Source organism: Convolutriloba macropyga, chromosome 9 (genome assembly GCF_964194025.1).
Source record: "Convolutriloba macropyga chromosome 9, txConMacr16.3, whole genome shotgun sequence".
Classification (NCBI taxonomy): Eukaryota; Metazoa; Xenacoelomorpha; order Acoela; family Convolutidae; genus Convolutriloba; species Convolutriloba macropyga.
In genome coordinates this window covers 5,333,465-5,346,070 of record NC_134476.1, presented here as the reverse complement: position 1 = coordinate 5,346,070, position 12,606 = coordinate 5,333,465, and the positions used below count along the sequence as shown (strand labels likewise).

The 12,606-nt window shown below is 34.1% G+C and overlaps 1 protein-coding gene across 1 annotated transcript in view; it reads right to left on the bottom strand.

The window, feature by feature from the left end:
• LOC142345946 (uncharacterized) overlaps positions 1-12,606 on the bottom strand; it is a 280,658-nt gene that overhangs the window by 257,427 nt on the left and 10,625 nt on the right. The window lies entirely within an intron of this gene.

Here is a 12,606-nt window from a genome sequence, read left to right as displayed (position 1 = left end):
GTTTGATTTTTGTGGAGATATCTTACAAAGCCAGGTAGTTACATAACTCATTAGCGCGGAGAGCATCTTTGCTGATAATATTCCCAGCTCGGTACCTTTGCGGAAATTGTTTTTAAAATGGGAGCCATCTTGTTTCGATCACCTGCTTAAAAAGCATAACTTTTTTTGTCACCAAGCCCACGTACTTTTTTCACATACCATAATACTATATAACAGCACAACACTTTGATAATAGAGCTCGAGAAACACGATGAGGTTGCAAAAAAGATTACAACCATAAAATGCTTTAAGACATTTCCAGTATAACTTTAGGAATGGTATTTACCCTTCAAACTGTTGATATATGATCTAGGTATAAAAATTATACCTAGCATTATGGCCTTCAAGCAAGCTGATATAATTAGTAAAACCCATCACGATAAAATTCATGTTTTTTAATGTGATATACTTGATTTCAGAATGGTGGCTCTCGTTTATTATGATTGTTTTCAACTTCCGGAAATTTAACCCAAAAGGAGTGAAACAGCGCGTATTGTTTGTTACCAAAAATTCAAATTTCATGTTTCATGCTTTAAAAAAAACGTCTTTTATGAAATAGTGCATAACTGAAAATTTGAAAACCATGAAGCAGCATGAAAACTTTCGGCAAAAGTAAACACTTCTTCAAAATATACACTATTCGATGATCAATTAACGGTTTGTAAAACAATTTCCAGGCTTAAAAGTATATTCCGTGGGTATTGCTTGATGTTCTTAACCAATCGGTTGGTGGAAACGCAGTGACAAAACTTGAAAGAGACTAATTCAAATAGAATTATTGATTGGCAACAGTGACAATAGGCTCAAGTCGCAACAGTTTTATATACCCAGGTACTACGGCATTATAACATTCCGTACGGTCGTTTTTGATTTACAGCTTCTGATTTTTGCTATCAGATTTTTTCACTAGCTTTTTTCTTAGTAATTGATCCAGAGCAGAAGTCAAGTGCTGTCAATTCATATGCCAATATGGTGGAAATTGTGGAATTCATCAGTATAAACAGGATGTTAACTTAGCACTATTTTCTCAACAACAAGAATGTAAGTCAGCACGTGCAGGAATTTATATGAGTGTTCGTTTCTGTATTTATAAAAATGAAATTACACATTCAGAAACACTCCAATCATATGCAGTGTTTGAACCCTGAAGAACCTCAGAAAAAAAATAATTTTTTTTCTCCTTGAAATGTTTATTAACGTGTCTTATGGCTTGTGATCGGTGGACAGGTAGATGAACTTTTTTAGTCTAGTCTTGACTAAGATGTAAATAAACTGCACTCTTAATGCAGAGTGCCTAATCTTGCTATGTTAAAAATTTTTTTACAAAAACCATTACACGCTTGATCTATACATTAAATTGCAAAAGCTGCTCAACATCTATGTCGTTTTTTTCAAAAAATCTGCTAAGTGTACAATCTCCTTTCTTGCCTTAACTACTTCGTTCAGCTCAAGTTCAGTTTTGGAAATTGACACATATTGTAATTTGCCAAATCACCTGATAGCTCCTGAAACTTTGTCAAGCTTGAAACAGCAACCACTCGTAGTTTTTCTACTGTCAATTTTACTTGCCTTGTCAGAATATGAAATAATTCAGGTCCAATCATTCAGGATTTATCACACTTACGTATAAAGCGTTTTTCTTAGACTTTGAACCCCACAAAAAGTTTTTTTGCTTTTAGTTTACGATTAATTCAACTTCGACTGAGTGTTTTGGCGTGGCGTTATTCGGTTTTTTAAAACAGAGTTACTTTTTCGAATTCTTTACAAATTTTTTTCGCACTCCTAAAATAACGGTATAATCCACTCAACAACAGATCATTCTTTCAACATCTTCCTCACTTTTCTTAAGGAGACACATCGTGAATGAATCACCTAAACTTCATTTTAGATGTAAGTATCAACTTCTACCAGATTCTTCCAACCGCCTATAAACCTTTCATTAGCTTAAAGTCTAGTAGAATCCCTTGCGCATTTTATAAATCGAAAACTTCAGATTGTCGAGTGAAATTTATTTTGCCCAAGTCAGCCTTTAAGTATTTTGTTTCGATATTTATTTGCTTGAGCTCGAAGTCTTCACACATTACACAAATTAAAAGCATCTTAGTCGCTTGAGATACGAGTTGTCGGTAAATCGGTTTCATTATGTTCTCTATTCTCAACCGGACTACAATCCATCGCTACCAATATTCTTATTACATTTTCTCCCAAGTTATTGACAAGTCCCCAGATTTTTTATTTTCAATTAAGAAAATTTTACTCCGTTCGTATTGCTTCAAACAATTTTTTATCTGTTGATGCTACCTCAGTTGACTTATCATGTCAAATTTGTTATTTCACATTCATTTGGTACTGAGTTCAGATCTGCTAACTATTCTAACCTCATCTCTTCCTCACTCAATGATTTCGAATTGCACATTTTCTGTAATCTGATCGTTATTTTTGTAAATCTATCTTTCAATATAGCTTTTTCATCTTTCAATCCTATCAGATAAGTTATGCCGATATCTGGTGACCTCAAAAAGAATCTCTATGTGAAGTCTGGTCAATTTTTCTTCGAAAGGATTCCTCAATATGACAAAAGCAGTTCATCCAAAAATTTCGGGGTTTCTTGGTTCGGTTATTTCCAGTACACTATTTCAATTGTTTTTATTTGACCACTAAATAACAATCAAAGTTCCTATCTTAGTTTGAAATGTTCTTTGCGTAAGGCCGAACATCTTATCAGGTACAGATTGTTTATAAAGGCATCTCGCAATTACTGGTAATTTTTCATCGGATGTGCTCAACCTTAACGTTTCTTGAAGTTTTTAAGGTGCTGAAGACTCTCATGCTCCGTTTGTTCTACAATAGTTTTTCGTCTCTTTCAAAATTGCTCGCGTGGTCGCACGCTAAATTTTCTGGCTTTTTTATAGCTGTAGAAAATGTTCAACCTTTTCTACTTCTTCGTCTCTTTTCTTTAGGAAATACCCTTCTGATGAATACTTCAATAAATCTACAAAGCCAATTACATATCGATGGCCATCGACTTCTTTGGGCTTAGGCACTCGTTTATCTATATAAAATATTTCTGACGTCTTCATTTGCAGGAATATTTCATTACAAGAATTCTTCTATTTTTCATTTGACATACCTCTCAATTATCCACCTTCTATTAATTTACTTTAAGTCCTTTGGTTGTATTTACAAAAGATCCTCTATATTATTAAACCCCAAGGGTTTATGCTTTAAAAAAATAGACGATACCCGCTAGCACAATTATAATTTTTTGACCAGGTTGCTTTAGTCACTATTTTCCAAAAGGAAAAACTGTCATTTTACTCAAATCAGAATTAGTCATCTTTCGGTTTTTATATTAGGTCCTATAAAACAAAACCCAATTACTTCAAAACCATTATTTCAAATTTCAAAACTGAGATCAAAGATAAAACTTCAAACACAATTAGCTCGTTTGGCGATCTTAGTCTTAATTGGAAGTCTTTTGTGTCCGTAGTTTTTTCAATTTTTCCCCACTAATTCTGTTAGCTTTTTCAACTATTTACTTTAGTTATTATTCCTAAGAATTTTTGTCAATTTCAACAAACAAGGTGTCATTTAATCATATAACGTGTTGCTCCAAAATGTAACATTAGTTAACCGTCAGAATCCTAGTCTACCGTTGGAAAAATTGAGAAGCACTGTTCCTCCAAATTTTTTGTTGATCAACTAAACTCTCAAAACCTGAGTGATTGATTTGACTACACTTCCTGCTCCGGCTGGAAAATATTTGATAATACTTACAGAATTTGAAGATGTTACCTTGCTCATCACTTCAAAAGCACTTTATTGGTTGCGGCAATGCTTTTCTTTAGTTGATTTCCTTTGAATGCAACTTTTAACTTTAAGTCCTACCTTTTTGCAATTGAAACACTTTCGTTTTATATTGTAAAATGTACTTCCACTTTTTTTTGAGTTTTCGTTATCCAACTTGCTAAAGTCTTGCTTGATTTCCTTGAAACCTTCTTCATCTTTTAATATTTTGTATAAGTGTTAAGACGCTTTCTTTTTCTTTAGGTAGTCGTCGCAAAATTTTTTGAATTTTTCTTTTTTTTATTGAATTCTTCTTGAAGCCAGTTATTTCTCAAAAACCTTATGTAGTTGTGGCCTCTGAGAACTCTGAAGTCTTTTGCAAACAACATCCAATATCTTAATACCATCACCTTTATGAGGCCTGAAAAACTGAACTGACTCGTTATCTATTGTCGAGCTTATCTATTGGTTTATTTGCAGCTTGTTTGTGTTGTCCTTGAAATGCGCTTTTTCTAACATTTACCGTATAGTCTGCAAAATTGTCTTCCCAATTGAAAAAAAAACAACTCATTAATTTCAATGAGGGCATGCGAGCAATAAACTGTTCCGCAAAATACATAAAATCATCGTCATGTCGAATAAAAACTTTTTCTTTTGACATTTAAATCAACTCTCAATTACTTGAGAATAAAACAAACTGAATTTAATTATATCTTTATCTGTTTGGTGTTTTTACTTATCTCATTAGCTTTTCCCCTATAAATTTATCTGTCAATCAAAAATTTGCTTTTTTGTTAATTTTATCCTGTTCAAATTAAATTTTTGTGTTAAGTTGCAAATCATTTCTCTTTTGGACTTTTTTTGCTTTCTTGCATTTTTACTTTTTTAAGTTTGATTTTAACTCTCAGTGCAGATAGGTTGTTTTCAAGAGCATGCAGTGTGTGTGAATAAGATTTATTAGCACGCTAAAACTCTTATGTTTGTTTCATTTTGTTTTACCGAAAAATTTCGGGAGGTGACTTGTTTCAAATATTAGAATTGTTCACTGGTTGACTTTCTCTGTGTGGTGGTCTTCTATTAAGTCACAAAACCGTGTGTCGTGGTGCTAGGAAATTTGTTTCGGGAATTGCGCACGAAAGTGGATTGCCTCAAACAATACGATGACCACAGTGAACAGAGAAGAACAAAAGTAGGGAAAAGAAAAAAACAGCGCATTAATCTAAGCTCTTCCCGAATATTAACTGATCCGATTTAATCCTTGTATAAATTCATCCTGCATAAAAACTTCACATTCTATTGATAGTTTTCTTTTATGGTTCGGAAACATCTGATTCGCAGGCGAAGTTTCAAAACACCCCCAAAAATTTTTTGAAACTTATCCCGACAGTTACGCAAGCTTTCAGATCCTCAGAAAAAAACCTCAGCCCGAAACACAAGTTCCCTCTCAAAACATAATCATTAGCCAGCTACACAAGATCCTTTTAGATAAAAGAAGACATCCAGCCAATCACTCAAGTTTCTACAAATACAAAGTTCACTTGCCAGCTGAACTTTCAAAAAGACCCGAACCAAGATACAAAAGTTTATCCTCTACTGACCGAGTCCCAATGCAGATAACAAACACTCGCGCTGAAAGGTGAAAGGAGAGACAAATTTGGTCATCAAATCTTTTAATAAGAATTAATGGTTGGCAACCGTCGCTATAGGCACAAGTTTCGTCCCATTCATATAACCAGTTACTAGTTCTTTTTTTTTACTTTCCGTGCAATCAACTTTGATTCACATTTTCTCGTACCTCAGGTAACATGTGATGTTTACTAGCTTTATGTCATAGTAATCGATCAAGAGCTCAAATCAAATTTTATCAATTTAAGAGTTAAACGCAACAGATGATGAAAATGTAATGATGATTGGTTCGTGAAGTTAGCATTGTTTTCTCCACAAAAAAAACATAAATCATCATGTGCATGATATCAAGTGAGTATACCAATTCGTATTCAGGCAATTGATATTGAACATGTGATAGGTATTGGTTGATTATGTCTGGGACCAGAAAAAAAGGTTTCGTGTGATTTTACACATTTTGCTTCTCAATCAGAAAGTGAATCAGAAAGTGTGTATCTTTTGAAAACGAGTGCGGTATCAATAAATTAAAATTTTGAAAATCAAATCACAAGTTTTCAGCTTATGGAAATCTAAGTCCCAGATTATAACCACGCTACTTGTTTAGGCTTTTAGAAACTTTTGTTCTCAAAAGATATGTTCTACGAAGAATGACTGAATAAAACTCACGAAGTGCTTGAAAACGATGAATTAATGTCAAGTTAAATGTCGGCTAGGAATCCTAAGTCAGTAAGTTTTCAATCTAAAAATAATTGAACAAAGGGAAACTTTTGTTCTTAAATCAACGGCAACTGATGCTGATGGAAGAGTACACATCAAGGTCAACGCACCTTGTGAATCCAGGTTAAACAAAGTTAACATTGAGGTAAAAACTTACAACCCCAGAGCAAAAAGGTGACCTGATGGAGATAGTCATGCCTACAGGTATCATTAACTGTCAAAAAGGACAAATGAGAACACAAAGAAAATGACGTGAAGGAGGCAAAATCCACTTGTCTGTCCACTTGTCTTCATATGCGTTGGTTGAGTTGTCCCATGAGCTCCATAAGCGCTGAAACAAATGGCATCAAATCTCTCTGCGCGACAAGAGGACAGCTACGCTTATATCATATCTTAAGACAAAAATAAACTTGGGTCTCCTATGGAGTTCCATCCTCTACTTTCGTGGTTCAAGGACTTAGGCAGCCTGCGCGATATTGTTGATTCTTCAAATGGAGCTGAGGTTGAGGAGCTGAGGCTGTTAGTTAATCTCATTCACCTTTGCAATTAGTTGGGTGTGTTTTACTGCTGTCTATGTTTTGTTTTACAATTTTCTCAGCTGACATTTTTGTATATTTTATCAATTTAAAGATACATTTGAACAATACAAAATGTGCACGGAAAAAGGAACTCTCAATAATAACTAATTTGATATAAAACAAAATGAAAGTTATCAAACGTTGGTTTCATCTTCAAGTTTTTTTAAAACTGATTCACAAAAAAAAATTTCTTATTATAAAGAATACATTCTTTTCATTGATTATATCTATCGAATTGTAGAAAATGAGATAAAAAAACGACAACTTGTTTTGTAATTATTTACAGTTAATTTTACAATTACAACATTTTAATTACGTTCAAAACACTAAAAATTAAACGTTTTATACCAGAATTTTCGAAATTCCCAGGTATTTTGTTTTCATTAACCCTAAAGCAGATTCTGCTCGCATTCTTTTCTAATTTATTGAAAGATGTCGGTCTTGACAAAATTTGGAATAAACATTTACCAGAATATTTGCGGTTTTAATTTTTTGATGTCGATCTTATCAATTGTCATTAGTTGTGCAACTCTTCGTTATGCATCGAGAATGTCCTGTTTAAAAATGTGCATTGTACCACAAAAATCAAGCAGGTGTTGTCCCACAGGGAAATATTTCTTTTGATTTTTCAAATTGTTCGTGTTAATATATCGGCTGGCTTGGCCAATTTAGATGGGATTGCTTCTATTAGATGTAACTCTAAATACCACGAGTGAATCCGAATTTTTGTCAAAAGGTCATTCCAAGTTGAGCCAGCAAGTTCTCAGTTTTCTTGCTGTAAAAAAATTTGAATATCACTCAGTTATTAAGTCAACTTGCAATATTTTGGGCAGAAAAAAATCGGTTTATGCTCATTTTTGTTGATTTTTATTTATTTTGAGGTCTTGTTCCGTCTCGGAGGGTTGCATTGTAACCTTTTTTGTGACTATTTTATCTAACGTCCAATTAACAATTACTGGAAGATCACTTAGTTGGACGCTGATTTTTAGTCCTGGTCTGATTTTTTTATGAACTTAATTAAAAGAATGTCTATCTTTTTTGTTAATACAATACGAAACGCTTATTTATCTGGTTATAATTTCTGGCCCCTTATGTTTGACAATTTATAAATAACAAGTAATATATGGCGTTCGTCATTGAAATAAAAAAACCCTCCCCCCATTTTGCGTATTTAAGCTCTCTGATGATAAATTTGAACCGGCCAGGAAAAAAATTTTATAAATGGGGCTGCCCACAATAGAGAAGAAAAGCTTTAGCGGAAATGATCTGAAGACTTCAATATATAGTCTAGAAAAACAACTCTTCGAATAAGAGTAAATTAAAATTGACTAATAATGAGTGGAAAAAAGGCACCCACTGATTAATAGTCTCAAAGCTGTAGCTAAGGTTATTATTGGCCCTCTCATTTTTTTCTGACTCAAAAAGGTGTGTTGGTTTTCAGACGGTGTTTTGAACTAAAAGCGAAAGTGAGTAAAATTACCATGTGAACTAACCTTTGTGAGCAAGAAGAGTTTTTTTTATCTTGCGCTACGTTTAGTTAATGACTTTCCGAGATTGAAAAATGTTTTTTTTAGAATTGCTCAAACAGATAATGGTTTTGAGCCGGTTTTCTGTCTGATTGGCCCATTTTTTGGCTTATAATTTCGTTAAATGTTTTTTATGTCTTGTCATATCGATTTTTAGATCTTGGGAATTGATACAACAGCGTTTTGCAGAGCCGAAAAACTCAAATCAAGCTCAAATTATTAGTTGGATAGTCATTGTTTGGCTTTTTATCCATCAAAATTCTCAATTTTGAATAAATTCAGACTTATTTTTTTCAACAATATTATTCACAGTTCATTTAGCAACAGTTTATTTTTTTTAACAGTACATAACTTTCCTTTGATAGTTTATATACTTAATGCATATTTCTACTATGAGATTTTTTTGCGAGGAAATTTTTTCGTCTGCACATGCTAATCCGAATGTGAAATTTTTTTTTCCAATTTTTCTGTTTTGTTTTTCGGTTCGTTTTACTTGAAAAATCTTTTCTGCAACGTCAGTGATCTTGATTTCGTCTCTATCAATAATTCAACCATTTTTTGACGTTAAGTTTTTGAAGCGAGTTAAAAACATTTTCGTAAATGCAGCTTTAAAATTTTTGTTTTGCAAAATATTTTAGATTTTCTAATCATTTAATTCTCTTTCAACTTCTTTTAATCTGTACAGGAGGATGGCTCTTAGTTTTTTGAAAGTTTAGAACGTTTTTGTTTTAAAATGTATGTTTTTCTTTTCAATTTGAGTTTTATCATTCAATAGACAGGAAGTAGTTTTTTTTGTTTTTGTGTTTCTTCCATTGTTTTTTGATTCTGTACATATTAGCATCTATCTTTCTAGCATTCCACCTGCACCTGATTTTTTATTCTTTTTGCTTTTTCAGTTGTTAAAAAGTTTAAAGACATTTTTTTATTAAATTTTTCTCAATTTAGGTTTGCAATAAATTTTTATTTGACAGAATTAGGCTCTGAGAATTTGAAAACGTTTTACAAGTTTTTTTAAGTTTTCTGATTTTTTTTGGGCGGAGGGGCTCGTTGTTGTTGTTGTTAAACAATTTTTATTTGCCTTTGAATAATTTTCTTTTGCTTTTGGTTTTTCTATCCATAATTTATTTTTGACATAGCTCGAATTCTTTTTCTATCTTATTGCAATGAAAAAGTATACTTTATTTTTGTCATAATTACCGTGAGTCTTTATTTTTATTATTTTTATTTTGAAAAAATTAATTTTTTCAAAGAGGTTTATCTGCCTTATGTTTTCTCAATGTGACTTTGAATTCGCACAGTTACTTACAAAGTTTTGTTTTTTCAAGACCAGCATCATCAGTTTATTCGTGCCTATTTACAGGGCTCTCATTGAGCTGTTTTTAAGAAAATTGGACCTTTTGTAACGTTACCAATTGTTTTAAAATAGTATAGTGAAATTCTGCTGCCATTTTCTCGTGGTGACTGCGGTATAAATTTCAGGAATTTTTTAAAATCAAACGATGTGAGAAAAAGAGTTGCTGGTTAATACAAAAGTCTTTGGTATCAACCGCACTTGCGGTTTTTTGTGAAACGTTGACGTTTCGAGTCACTTCCGGAATTATGCTAGTTTAGCTACTTTAACCGGATTTCGTGCCTGCTGACATTTTCACGCTGGGTTGAGCGAGATTTTTGTTTTCTTTTTTGATTAATTTTGTGGTCATACGTGACTTACCTAACTCTCAATTCAACTTTTCGAATTATTCTGTTTGTGCTCCCCGTACGTTATGCGCCCCCAATTAGAGATTGTGTTCCATTATAGAGTAATCATTATGTAAAACTGTGTTACCTGTGTCTGGGTCTGCAAATAATATGCATCCACGAAACTGGGGGCCACAAACGGAAAAGAGCCGGCTTTACTTTACTCAAAGTCTTGTTTCTTTACTTAAGTTCAAAGTGTTAAAGTTAATTGAGTGTTTGTTTGTTACTCTAATTAAAGATTTTGAAGGGCCGCTAATGAGAGGAGTAATAAGCTAAAAAGATTCTTCATCAAAATATAACAACTCAGCGTTGAAGAGAAATTCTTTTTTGTCTAGTTATTTAACTCTATTTTTGAAGCTGCAGATCTACAAAGCTATTGCGGCTGTTTTCTGGCCGGCATGTTTTTTTTAGTGTGCCTCCTGGGCATAGATTTTATGACGTATAACGCAAATATTTGCTGACAAATTTTTGTCTAAAATGTCTTTTAAAAAATTTATATTTTGAAAAGTGTCACCTTCAAATTTGCTTTAATAAAAGGTGGCAAGTTATCAAAAAAAATTTCAAAAATTCTGTTCAAAGAAAAGAGTTGTCGTTTCAAGGCAAGGAAAATGCTCCCCTGTTTCTATGGAATTACATATTAGGCAACAATATGTTCGAATGCTTTTGTTAATTTGGGTCATTCCCATTAGCGCCCCCCATCAAATTATAACCCCCATTATTGTATGTTTAACATGATTGCGGGGGCTATAGGATATCTGACCTGGAAGCTGGAGGCTATAATGAGAAAGCCCGTTAATTTTTCACAATGTGAGATTGGCATCAATTTGACTCACTAGAATTGAAAAATATTTCAATTTATATCACAATATATACTACTACTACTACTACTACTAGAATTTGGTTCCTTAATTTGACAACCAAAGAGGAAGGCAAGTGTTGGCAACCGCAATGAGTGAGAATTCAGTCCCGCGACTTTGTGGGATCAGCACTTACTGAACCAAAACTTGAGGTCGACCACAGCCTGAACAATCGGTGGGTGTTGAAAAACAACCAGATAGTAGGGTTTTGTGATCTCAGTTTTGGTCATTCGCAATTATGTTTGAATGGATTTGGCTAAACTGGATATCTCTATTTCTCTATGCTTTTTCATTTTTAATCATATTAATGAAGTTTAAGAGCTAAAAAAGATGGAAGTCAAAGTCAACCTAAATAATTTTGAGGCCTATGCAATTGATATAACCGCAAAAAGCGGAACATCATGGTGGCTAAATGCACTTTCACCCAACAGCTACAATTTGGATATCTCAAAATTTGAAATTCGAAGTGGAATCTCACTTAGGTATGGATGAGAACCAAGAAAGTTGCTCCCCCTCAAAGTTTTCAAGCCGAAAAGCTATAAGCTTTTACAGTAGTGGACGCTCTATGTTGTCCTAAGGTTGGCTACATTCATATAAGAGGCGATGACATCCGCGATCTGTCAGCAATCTATTTGATAATGTATCTGAAGAGGATCGATGCTCATTTTTTCGGCCCGTTACCCGAAGATAAAGTCGGCTTAGCTTTCAAAAAAGGAGCTCGAACTGGCTTACTCTTTTGCTACTGAAACGGTGCGGTTTACGTTGATAGAAACGGAATTCCGCGACGATTTGCTGTCGGTGCAATCTTGAAGCAAAAAATACACCTATTGGCTGACCTTGTGGGGGAAATTTTTACACTAAACCATGTTTTCCAGTGTGCAAAGGGGTGTTATACCATCATCTCAGTTGCTGGAGGGCGAAATATTATACAACAAATCTACTAGCTTTAATTCCAACGCTCGACTTTACATCAAAAAGAACGGCTCGTGGGGGTCCTGATTCAAAAGAACTTTCTTTGAGGTGAAAATTCGCTGGCCAAGTCAATCCCAAAAGAAGCCGAGGAAGCACACAAATATCACTAGGCAATTAAAAATCTATAATATAAATGCGAATTTCGGAAGTTAAACAGCCTAGCTTTTTTTCCGCTCATGTTTTCCTTCAACACGCACTATAAAGCAACTAGCAACAAAAATCTCCGGACGAAAACACGACACACACGGACGCAATAACGCATTCCGACGAAGATACGTTTCGCACTCCTAACCAGTGCAATTATCTGTCTGAGAGGCTGCTGCGGCAATGAACGTCCAACTGAGTTTGATAATACTTTTAGCGTTGTTGCACCAGAGGGGAGGCTAGACACTTGATTAGTATAACAATAATTTTTCATTTTTTTGACGCGGCTTCTAGAGCCTAGCATATTGCTGGAATTTTAAGGTAATGCGTTTTTGAGGTGATTTTAAAGACACTGTTCTGATATTTCGTAGTAGTGCCGTACCCCCGTTTTCTACAGTGCTAGTTTAGGCTTCGGAGATGGGTCCCGGGGGTCTGCACCCTGTTGATTTTGTGTCTGCTGTCCTTTTGATCTTCGATGAGAGATTGCAATTTCGGGTCTTTCCCATTATAGCCCCCCCTCCCCCAGCTTAGTGGTCAGATAACCTATAGCCCCCAATCATGGTTATTATACCATAATGGGGGGCTATAATTTCATGGGGGGGGGGCTATAATGGGAAAGACCCA